We start from the raw sequence: 12530 nt of genomic DNA on the forward strand, positions 1-12530 counted from the left end.
TTCAACCACAATAAAGAAAACATGTCTGAATTTTCTAACAAGTTCCTTACAATGCACCTGGACTAATTTATTAGAAGCACCCCTAATATTCCAAATAATCATATTTAAACTATCCATAAAAATAGGGACAGAATAAATAAGAACATAAACTCTAAATAGAATCACCAACCTCAATAGGTGGTTTGTCCTGCGGTACTGGCACACTCTGATCCTCAATAATTGCCACCTTCGGACCCCCTAGCACTGCACCTGCCATGCTTTCATCTACCAAGGTTTCCTCCGTTGCGCCACCATTTTTATCAACTGGCGAGTTCTGCAGGTAGGAAGGCCGCGGACGCTTCCGTAGAGAAATTCCACGACGTGTAGGAGTTCTGTGCGATGGAGATGGCGCAATTTCATGTTTTTCTTGCTTCCCCATCCTAATGCCAATTGATTTGCCTCCATCATCATGCAAATTGGGCCTTGAAATCCTTCTCAAACCATACTTGTGCTACTTTCCATCTTGGTCCTTCAAACCTGATGGCTGGCCCATTGTGAATTTTTCCTTATGCAGAACTTGTTGCCAGCCCTCTCCATCATCCATGCATGCCTCATTAACATGACTATCAGGTAATTTCTCACTCAAATTACGAGAATTCTCACTCAAATTGCGAACTTCCGATTCAGCCTCTTTTTGAATCTCATGATTGTTGTGTGGCATTAGTGTCGGGGCTTTATTATTTTTTCCATCACCAAAAGAATCACCGTTTCCTTCCAAGGACTCCTTCTCCATGCACAACGTTTTATCATGCCCATACCGTGCACAAGTAGCACAAATCAGCTGTAAACTCTCGTACTCCACTTCATGAGTTATATCCTCCACTATAATATGTTTGATTACAGGCAACCCAAGATTAATTTGAACACAAGCTCGGGCATATTTTCCACTTTCTACAAGCTTAGTGGCCAAATCTACTTTCACCGGAACCCCTATTACAGAAGTAATTCGCAGCATTGCTTGATCCTGGTAGCACTAAATTGGAAGTCCCGAGACTCGAATCCATACCAGCGTTGATCCGAAGGATTTTTTGCATGGCCTAAAATTCATGTCCCATGGCTTTACTGCAACATAGTGGCCGTGTATCAACCACGGGCCACCAAGAATGAATTCTCACGATCCGCAGCAATATCAAATTTAACCAAAAAATACCCAAACCCCACATCCAACAAATCAAAACCCCCTTTGATGCGCCATACTATCCGAAACTTATGCATAAGAGCCGTGTAGCCATAATGTTTATCCAGCACCTTGATCATGATGGCTTCTTTATAAGGTTCAGCTAGACAGCTCTTTGCCTCCTTAGTAAAACCTACTAATGCAAAGGCCTTAGACTTTTCTGCACCAATGACCTTATCTCTAAAAGAGAGCTTGGATGGCTTTTCTAAACCCTCTCGAGAAGAACCCTCCTTAACACCAGATACACACCCACCCACGCTCTCCCCCCTTATCTCTTCCGATGGCATGATCATCTTTCTCACCGTGTTTCACTGTAACACCCTAACTTCTAGCACCTCATGACCGTACTAAAAGTTCGAGCGCTACTTACCTCTATTTCTTTAGTTTCCTACTAAATTTATTTAATATTGAGCCTCTACACGTTAATTTGTCGATAATTTTTAAGAAAAACGAAATTCCTTTTATTTTGATATATATCTTAAGCTCAATTATGTCCGATAAACATATACTCACATAATTACTATTAAAACATAATAACTATTCATGCAAGACTCAAATATAAACCTACCCCTCTGTAAAAAATACAACACTTTAAAATACCAAGGGCGAGGGAAAAATAAAATCTAAGAATAAACCAAACACGGAAAATGCAAATACATATGTACACAAATTTTGGTAGTTCAGTCGTGGCTCCGCGTCAAGGGTTTCTGAACCTATTGCTGAAACAGAAGATCTGTAGGGAGGTGAGAACGTCGTCCTCGCATGTTCTCATTAAGGATAACGAATGCCGTAAAAATATACAGAATAATATACAAATAGTTAACTCATAACCCCAAAACAGTTTTTTTTATTGAACCCTTGAAATCCTTCTTAAGTTTTACCTAAAGCCGGGTAAATTCATTTCTTTAAACCACATTACTTAAACAAAATCTCCGTTACAATAACAATTCCTCATCCCTAAACAATATTCCTCAATTGGCGCAATATCTAAATAAGCTAGCATCGCAAATAATATACATAAACCCAATCCACAAACATCAGCCCCCACCACATTATTAAGTCCACAGTACAAGTAGAATGTCTAGTCAGGTACACAAGCAAGTCACCAAGACAACAGCACAATCACAAGTAAACAAGATAAGCAACCACAATTAAATGCAAATGTGCAAACAATATGATGCATGTTTGTCCTAAGCAGGCCATGAGCTCACGCGTCGGTTGTCTACCCGTAACCCGATGTTACTCGGGGAGAACCCCGAATATGGTTCATTTACCGTGTCAGTTAGGCACAATTATCATCATGGGCGAACCTATGTCAGTCAGGATATCTTGGCATCACGGTAAGAACAGGCTATCAATTAGGCGAACCTTCCCGCATTAGCAACCTTAGGCTATTAGTTAGGCGGGCACTTCCGCATTAGCACTTTGGCACAAAGGTTCATTTAACATACACAAGCATCTATCATATTCATTCTTTCTCATTTCTTTCCTCTTAAGTATCTATTTCCTTCATTATTTCTCATTTCCTTTCTTTTTATTATTTCTCCACATCACCAATTACATATCCATGCCTCCGCATCACCTACATTATTAAATGTCCCTCCGCATCACCGCTTAATTACACATACCTCCGCATCACCAAATAATCAATCACACATCTGCATTACCATCTATCCACTCATCTATCATACCCTTAAATCAGTTTCTAGGTAATCAAACTTCATAATGCTTAATAAAAACCCTTTTTTCTTAGTAAACCGAACTCAATTATAACTTAAAACAAAAATCTTTTCTCAATAATCGACATATGATTCCAATTCTAGTAAAATCATTCATAAACTCTCAAAATTACTACTTCTAGTTAAAAATCAATTTCCATTCACCTTCATAACCAAAAACTCAATCATAAACTCAGCCAATTATTCACAGCTAAAAATCCAAACTCAATAATATTATGATTACTAACATATTTGTAATTATTTACTATATTTTGGACATTCTTAAATTGAAAACTATTAATTTTAAAATAAAACCCCTACCTCCGTATGAAATCAAAATCAACGAAAGCTTTGGAGAAGTTTTCTGACTAAACTGCTGAAGAGAAAAGCGTCAGAAATTGTCTGTGTCTTCTAGAACTCCAATTGGTCGAACTCAAGGGGAAGGGGAGCTACGTCACCGCCAGCTTCCATCAAACAAAAATGACGCCAACGTGTAGAAGAAGAAGATACGAACACTTTTATCGGATTAGATTTTTTGTTGGAGTTACGGATCGCAAGAAATCGAAGTCGAAAATTTTAGTGGGGTTACGGTTTCTTCATGCAACCTTCGGTCTCTCCTTTTCTTATTTTCTTTCTTCTGAGTTCGGTGAAGAAAGGAACAAGGAAATTATTCATTGAATAATAATCCTAATTAAGGCGCTTTAGGTTTAATTTGATTCACATTTCCGTTCTTTTCTTTCTTTAATGGTTCTTTCTTTCTTTAATGGTTCGGCACAATGGAATGGAATTAAGAATAATAAATTTAGCTAATGAGGTGGCTGATGGTGGTTTATAATTAGAAAAGGGGATTTGCTTAGTAATAGGATTAGGTGTCATGGTTTAATAATATGAAAGAGAACATGTATCCTTGTTATACATGTATACATATACATTAAGTCATGTTTCTTTTCCTTTTGTTATCAAATGATTTCGTTGGAAACTTTCCTATATAATAATAATAATAATAATAATAATAATAATAATAATAATAATAATTTTTATTATTTTTCTTAAAGTATTTTATTATAATAATAATTATTTTAAAATTTTAATGAATTTTAAATTTAAAGTATCATAAAATTTAATTTAATTATTTTTAGAAAAATAATTTTTATCAAGTAAAATTATTAACAAATATAATAAATCGTAAATTACTCATTATTTGATTTTCAAAAATTCGAGTTGTTATATTCACCCTCAACCGCTCGTCTCCACTCTCTCCTACTCTCATTCTTCTTGAGTACGGAGTACGTACTCTTTTTTTACTAAGATTTTTTCTACTAATATAGATGATTTTTAATAAACCATTTATTTAAGTTTACATGTTATTAAAAATACTATTATAAATCCAATATTAAAATTAAAAATCTCTCTTTTGTAAGTAAATAATTTATAAATATAATAAAATAGATTATATACATGACTCGGACGAAGCACGAGTTCTAGACTAGTTCATTTAAAAGTAAATGATAGAGGAGCTTCTTTTGCAAAATTATACCTCAAGACATCTTTGTAATTAATCAGATACGCCACCATCCAGATGGTCTTCAGGACATCCTTCGAGGATGAAGATTGGGAGATGGAAACACAACAATCTCTGACCAGATACGGTGACAGGTGTCCACAATTCAAGGTCAAGATCAACGGGAGTGTGATTATTCCTATTATCTACAAAATACGGAGACAACTACAGTGCAAGCATATGTCTCCGGAGGTGGGGCCGGGAGATGGAAACACAACAATCTCCGCCCAAATATAGCGGCAAGTGTCCACAGCTCAAGGCCAAGATCGAAAGGAATGTGACCATTATCATTCATGTCGTTTACAAAATTAGGCTCCAACTGTAATTTACTCATTATTAGAATATCATAATTAGGAAATAAAATTAGAAAAATATCAAAGAGAATTAGAAAAAAATCAATGTAATTTATTAAGATATTATTTTATAACGAGCGTACTCTTAGTGTACTCTTGGTCTATATATTGGTAAGAACCTTGTAATCACATATGAGAAAAATATTAATAATAAAAATAATACTTTTTTATTGAATAAAATTACCAATGAGTAATAGCTCAAATGGCACAGACTCCCCATACTCAAGAGGTTGCGGGTTTGAGTCTCTTATCTTTCCAAATTTTTACTTTCTCACCATGGAGTGTGTTTTTGTGTGACGACGGAGATTAAATAAAAAGAAATTAAGGGTAAAAAATATTGGGAGTAAATGTTGAATTTCATTGTATTGTGTGCATAAGTGAACTTGGCTAATGAGTAATAGCTCAAATGGCATAGACTCCCCATACTCAATTAAGATGTTGCGGGTTCGAGGCTCCTATCTTTCCAAATTTTACACATAAAAAAAAGTAAGCATCAGTGGGAGTACGTCCTCCTCATCTAGCGCCCGACTGCTAGGGTTTCACTGCGCCGCCTCCATGGTTACACCTTTCTTTGTCTTTTCTTCGTCAAACTCTTTTCCATCTTCTTCTATTTTTTTTCTTAATTTCTTTTCCACTTAACTCCCTAATTTTCGTTTTCTCTCCCAATTCATTCCTCTTTTAATTCATTCCGTTTTCTAATTCACTCATTCCATATATCTTATGTTTGTTTGGAATCATTGAATACCAATTCTGATTTTCTCTACACCATGAGCAACAAATCAGAGACTCGGAACCCTCATATAATTGCTATGACGGTGGAGGGTGCCAGCCTTCAAGTGGCACCCAAAGAAATATGAAATTGCTCTCGTGGAATTGTCGGGGTTTGGGAAGACCTCTGACAATCCACAATCTTAAAGGGATTTGCAAATCCTACTCCCCCGAGGTTGGTTTTATCTGTGAAACAAAAAATCAATCTCGACAAGTTGAAGGAAAACTAAGATCTTGTGGTTTCAAGGAATGGTTTATTGTAGATCCGGATGGATTATCAGGGGGTTTGGCAATGGCATGGAGGGATAGTTGCACTGTTCAGATTTTACAGCATGGTAGATTTTTCATTGCGGCATCAGTTCTGACAGCTAGTTCTAATGATCCCTATGGTGTTCTAGGTGTTTATCTCAGTTCAAATGATCAACATAGAATGGCTCAATTTGCTGAATTAACTTCAGTCACCCAACAGTTCGATGGTAAGGTTGTGTTAATGGGGGGTTTTAATGCCATTTCTAATCAATTGGAGAAAGAAGGTGGGGGTGCTAAATCTCCTTCTTCTATTGAAACCTTTAATAGTTTTATTGATGATAATTCCCTGATTGATATTGGTATGGTCGGAAGACCATTCACTTGGTCAAATAGACGGAGGGGTGATGAGTTGATACAGGAAAGACTGGACCGATTCCTGGTAGGAGTTGATTGGCAGCAACTCTATCCCAATGCAACGGTTCTTAGACTGTCAGAATCAAGCTCGGATCATGCCCCTCTTCTCTTAGACTCTAATCCGAGAACTGAGAGATCTAAACGCCGATTCAAATTCCAAGAAAGATGGTGTTCCAATGATGAAATAAGGCAGATTGTTAGAGAGGTTTGGCATGAACAGATTGATGGTTCAGCCATGTATATCCTAGCTCAAAAAATAAAGCGTTGTCGGCATAAGATTGTCAAATGGCAGCAAGAACACAGATCTAATTCGAAGGTGGAGATTGATTTACTACAGTCGGAATTAGAGGAACTTCGTTTAGCAGGAATTCATGGAGGCGACATCATTTCAGAAATAGAGGACAAACTTGAAAAAGCATTGCAAAATGAGGAATCTTATTGGAAAGATAAGTCTAGAGTCAAATGACTCAAATCTGGTGATCAGAATACAGCTTTCTTCCATCAGAAATTTAGAAATCGAACCCAAAGGAATAGAATTTGGCAATTAACTGGCAGTGATGGTGAAGTGGCTACTTCAAATGCTAGTATTGCTTTTGTGGCTGAATCTTATTTCAAGGACATCTTTTCCTCCACTTGTCATGAGAACCCTGAACCTCTGTTTACTGATTTTGAACCTAAGGTTACAGCTCACATGAACCGTAGGCTTCAAAGACCAGTGACTATGGAGGAAGTGAAACGCGCAACATTTAGCATTCATCCTCAAAGTGCTCCAGGAGATGATGGTATGACAGCAAAATTTTTTCAAAGCTTCTGGAACATACTTAGTGGTGATGTGTTTCGAGCAGTTAAGAGCTTCTTTTCTGGGGGCAGAATCTTGAAGGGTTTTAACCACACTCAAATCTATCTTATTCCCAAGATTTCTGATGCTAAAGATATGACTCAGGTAAGACCAATAAGCCTATCTTCAGTCTTTTACAAGATTATCTCCAAAGTATTTGTACATAGGCTTCAGAGTATGATGAATAGACTAATTAGCCCTACGCAGAGTGCTTTTATTAAAGGCAGATTAATCTCTGATAATATCCTAATTGTTCACGAGTGTATGCATTACTTGAAGAACAAAAAAAGGGGTCTCGAAAATGAAATGGCGCTAAAATTAGATATGAGTAAGGCATATGATAGGGTGGAATGACACTTTCTTTGGTTTATATTGGAGAAGTTTGGTTTTGACTCCCGATGGATCATGTGGATTCGAGAATTAGTGACAACTGTTTCTTATTTTGTTATTGTGGAAGGACAACCTTATGGTTTCTTCAAACCAAATAGAGGTATTCGACAAGGAGATCCTCTATCCCCCTATCTTTTTCTTTTTTGTGTAGAAGGTCTCTCCTTCTTGCTACACAAGGCAGAACAAAACAGACTAATTCAGGGTCTTCAGATACATAGGCGATGTCCCAAGGTCAACCACCTCCTGTTTGCTGATGATTCCATTTTATTCTGTAAGGCTAATCTTGAAGCATGTTCAAATATCCTGCATTTATTGAATTCTTATGAAAGCATCAGTGGCCAGAGGATAAATCTTAATAAATCTGCTGTATTCTTTAGCCACAACACTCCGTCCACTACTCGTACACTACTGGCTAACTCTATGAATATTAATCATATTGAGGCTCAGGATAAATACCTTGGTTTGCCTTCTACAGTCTCTAAATCGAAAAAGGCTTCTTTTAGTATGATTAAAGAAAAGGTTCGGAAAAGAATCCAAGGGTGGAAGCACAATCTTCTTTCATCAGGTGGTAGACACGTATTGCTTAAGGCAGTGGGAGAAGCTATTCCTATTTATACATTGTCTTGCTTCAAGTTGCCTGATGGTTTAATTTCGGAAATTCACTCTCTACTTTCTCAGTTCTGGTGGGGACAAAAAGGTTCTGAAAGGAGGATGGCTTGGATTAGCTGGGACACTATGACTCGCCCACGAAAAGAAGGAGGCCTTGGATTTAAAGATCTCAGAATCCAAAATCTGGCGCTTTTAGGCAAACAGTTTTGGCGACTTGTAACATAGCCTACTTCCTTATTATCCAAAATCTTAAGAGGTAAATACTTTAGCAATGGTAATGCTATAACGGCAGAATTGGAGTCTTACCTTCTTGGGGATGGAGGAGCATACTGGAAGGCCGAAAGATTGTTGAAAAAGGTCTTAATTGGGCTGTGGGTACTGGTGAGAATATCTGAACCTTTGAGGATCCTTGGCTGCCTCCTCCGTATCCTTTAATGATTTCTGACATGCCAAATAGACATGCTATTTCTGAGTTAGTTCCAAGAGTTAAAGATCTAATTACTGAAGATAGAAATTGGAATCATAATCTCATTCAAGAATTATTTCCCCAAGACGTTGCAAACAGGATTTTGGCAGTTAAAATTCAGCAGAGTAGGGACAAATTGCAATGGGATTTGAACAAATCCAAGCAATATGATACAGCTTCAGGTTACAAAATTGGCTATTTATTTTACCATCCGCCTTTGGAGCTTTGCCCTAATTATATGCAACAGAAAAAGCCGTGGATTGATCTATGGAAGTTGAAATTGCCTCACAAAATTAAGCTATTTATCTGGAAAGCTCTCCATGGCCGACTTCCGGTGCTTGCTCAGATTCATCACCGCATCCCATCTATATCACCAATATGCCCTTGCTGTCATGAAGCAACGGAAACAGTCACTCATTGTTTGATCGATTGCTCTAGAAGTAAAGACATATGGTCTCAGAGTTATCTTCGTGACTGTCTTCCCCCTCAGGGTTCTAACGACTTTTGGACATGGTGGACTACATCAACAGAGATACTTAACCCGTTGAAGAATGCTGACCGTAATCCTCAATTGCTTGCCATCATTTGCTGGAACTGCTGGAAAGCTCGCAACCAGTTGATTTTTGAAGGTTCTACTTCTATACCGTCTGCCATTCTAGCAAGCTCTGTCAAGTTGCTCCGTGAAATCCAAAGAATTTCCAGTTTAGGTCGTCATCTCCATGAGACAAGCTCTTAGGTGCATTCAATTTGATTTATCATTATTTCTTCTTTAAGATTTTTCTTCGTTTTTCGACCACACACCGTTGGATGAATACCTTCAATGTAGTGTTTTTGGGAAATCCCCACCTTTTATTATGCTGTCCTGCTTTTGGACATCTTTGTATTTCATTTTTTAATAATTAATGAAATATAACCTATTATCTTTGAAAAAAAAAAGTTGCCAATCCAATCCGTTACAAGTCAAGTTGAATGCGGGTTCTTGTACAGATTGGGTAGGGTGCGAGTTGAGTTTCAATCCTACTCTACCCTATATATATATATGTCAGAAATAAAAAATAACCCAAGGATTTCTCACTTAATGTAAAAAAGTTTTAACTACTAATCCAAAGTTATAAATTAATACTTTAATGCTTTTATTTATATACAAATCAATTCCATTTAGTAATATATAAATACGTCCATTATCTCTTCATTTATATCTATAGCAACAAATTCCTAAAAACCTTATGGGTTATAACTACTAATGCTCAACTATTTGAAGAGCCTTTTCAAACTATAAGAGTTTTAATCTTGAGAATTGACGGTTGATATTACATTTGTATTATAATTGTGTTATTTGTGAGATAATAGTGTTATTTATGTTAAATTTTTAATTTGCATGCTCATCAGGTTATATAATGATATTGAATTTATTTACTAACCCGCAAATACAGTTAGACACTCGTGAGTAGAAAAGAAGTAAAGATAGACATGTTCTCAACTCGCAAATAAATTTATGATTGGACTTGGATCTGAATATATAACAAAAGGATATGGTGTAAATTGTATGAGTAAAAATTCAAAACAGATTGATTGTACTTTCGACTAAAATTGCATAGTAGTTATTAGTTATTTTACATAAAAATATAGATAACGCTTTTAATTTGTAATACCTGTTAACATAAGTTTTAAATATCTATGTTCTTAAAAAGAACATCTAAGAAATAGAATAATTCTAAGAAAGCAACACTATAACAATGAATTTTAATTAATATTATAGCAAGTTGTCAAATAAATTGAATAAGAAATGTACTAAATAAAATTTTGATGTGTTTAGATTTTAGATGTTTTTTCTAATTAGAATTTTAATTTTTTTCTTTTATATTAAATATTGACTTTATTAATTGTGCAATATTAACTTTAAAGACTTTTTCATAGAGAAAAATAAAATTAGATAAATTTTCTAAAACCAATACACTATATGTCTATATCTGATCACTATATATAAAAAAATGCAGAGGATTTGGCTAACAAACTTGAATTTCTAATATATTTATTTCATAAAAATTTAACGCCAAACCCTAAAATATACTATATATTATCTATGCTATAATTAATTGACTGTGTAAAATAATTTTGTAATAAATAATAATTAATATAAAAAGTTGAGCTGTTTTATTGTCAATGTTGGTATGTCCACCACCTTGATCAAGCATCATCATACCCAAAAAAGCAATTGCAATGAAGTCACTGAAAGGACAAATATAATTAATCCGTAATCTTTGAAGGACCAATTTGATTAAAAAAATCTTTTAGGGACGAATTTAAAAAATGTCTCATCTTTAGATATCTCTCTCGTTTCTATTTTCGTGTTAATTGCATTCTTTTTTCTGTTTAATGATTGCCCAGACCGAAGTCTCAACTCGATGCATTCTTTTTCTGTTTAGTAATGGCTCAGACCGAAGTCTCAACTCGTCTTCGTTTTTCTAGATTTTTGGGTGAAATCACTGTTAGGTATCTCCCTCTTTGTATTTAAACAAGTAAATTAATATTTTTTTTATATTTAATTATATTTTTAACCCCATTATCCATTTTCTCTTTATTTTTTTACTTTTATAAGTATAGCAGCTCTATATTTTAATCATTAGGAGCAAAATAATGCATCACTTCTTAATTTGAAATGAAATCTCTTTTCCTTTTTCATCCGTTTTTTTTCCGTATACTGTCACTCAGATAAAAATGGCACCGTTCAGACCCAATGGCAACACCGCAAAGTATGTGGTTATCGGTTTGACCACCATTGCGCATGTCAAAAACATCGTATCTGAATTGAAGAACATACGTGAGCTACGGTTGACCCTGTATTTTGTAGACGACATGAATAATCACGACCGACTTGTGATGATTTATGTCATCTACAAAAACAAAGGGTCAACTGTGGTTCCTCAACTCAAATATATTTCTGACATGCGCAATGGTAGTCAAACCGGTGACCACATACTTTGCAGAGTTAACATCTGAGGGTAATCTCTGCCATTATTATTTGAATTACAGGAAACTAAAAAAGTTTATAAAGAAAGAAATACATTTTCTTCAAATTAATAAATGACACATCATTGCTCGTAATAATTAAAATATGGAGTTGCTTTACTTACAAAAGTAAGAAAAATAAAAAGAAGAAATGGATAATGAAATTACAAAATATAATTGAATATAAAAAAAAATATTAATTAAGTTACTTGTTTAAGCACGAAAAGAGATACCTAACGAGAGAGACTAGGATGATTTCCCGCTAAAAATGTGAGAGAGAATTAAGGTGTAGCATTATAAACTAAAACATAATATATAGAGGAAAAATGGATAATGCGTTACAATTTTGAATTTAATAATAATTTGAATGAAAAATAGAAAACTAAAATACAATTTTGCCACTCTCCCTAATAATTTATAAAATTATTAACGTATATTTATTTTTACTAATCATAAAATTTTTTACTAAAATACAATTTTGCCACTCTCCCTAATAATTTGGGAGACTTTAACGAGGTTGTTCAAGTGGAAGAGATGAAAGGAGCTACTACTTTGACCGTGACTGCAGCTGAGTTTAAATCTTGGATTTAAGATACGGAGCTTTTGGACCTTGCACTTGCTGATCGTATGTTTATATGGTTTAGGGGTCAGTCGTGTAGCCGCATTAATAGAGTTCTGGTTAGTTTGAAGTGGTTGGAAAAGTTTCTTGAAACAAGGCTTAGAGGAGGTCCGAGAGGTTTATCAAACCACTATCCATTGATTGTGGATAAGAACACCTGCTATTTTCACAATCTAGCCTTAACTCGAAGGAGAAACAATCGGATTGAGTCCTTACTGATTCATGGGAGGATAGTGAGAAATCAGGCAAGGATTAAGGTTGCTATCAGAGACTTTTATAAGAATTTATATTATCAGGAGACCTCGCCGGTAATAGGGTTC

The sequence above is a fragment of the Arachis ipaensis genome, chromosome B6, assembly GCF_059453495.1.
Source record: "Arachis ipaensis isolate K30076 ecotype BB chromosome B6, ASM5945349v1, whole genome shotgun sequence".
NCBI lineage: Eukaryota > Viridiplantae > Streptophyta > Magnoliopsida > Fabales > Fabaceae > Arachis > Arachis ipaensis.